This window comes from Eurypyga helias, unplaced genomic scaffold, assembly GCF_000690775.1.
Source record: "Eurypyga helias isolate BGI_N326 unplaced genomic scaffold, ASM69077v1 scaffold28301, whole genome shotgun sequence".
Taxonomy (NCBI): Eukaryota; Metazoa; Chordata; class Aves; order Eurypygiformes; family Eurypygidae; genus Eurypyga; species Eurypyga helias.
Window position 1 is genome coordinate 3417 of NW_010233170.1, and position 266 is coordinate 3682.

Here is a 266-nt window from a genome sequence, read left to right on the forward strand (position 1 = left end):
GCGGGGGGAGTGGGGTGGGTGGGGGAGCCGTGTCGGATCCGGAGCAGGCATCTCCCTGTGGGGCCACCGCCCCCGGTGTGTCCCCCCTACCCATGCAACCTGCTGCTGGACTCTGGACTGAGCCCCTGCTTGGGGGATGGGGACACCCCAAAAAGGGAGCCTGCCCAGCGCCCCAGACTTGCCGAGGTGCCTGCACCCTGGCTTCGGCGATGCGCTCCGTCCCCATGCCTCTTGTTGAATTGTTTTTGTAAAGAGAAATGTAATTT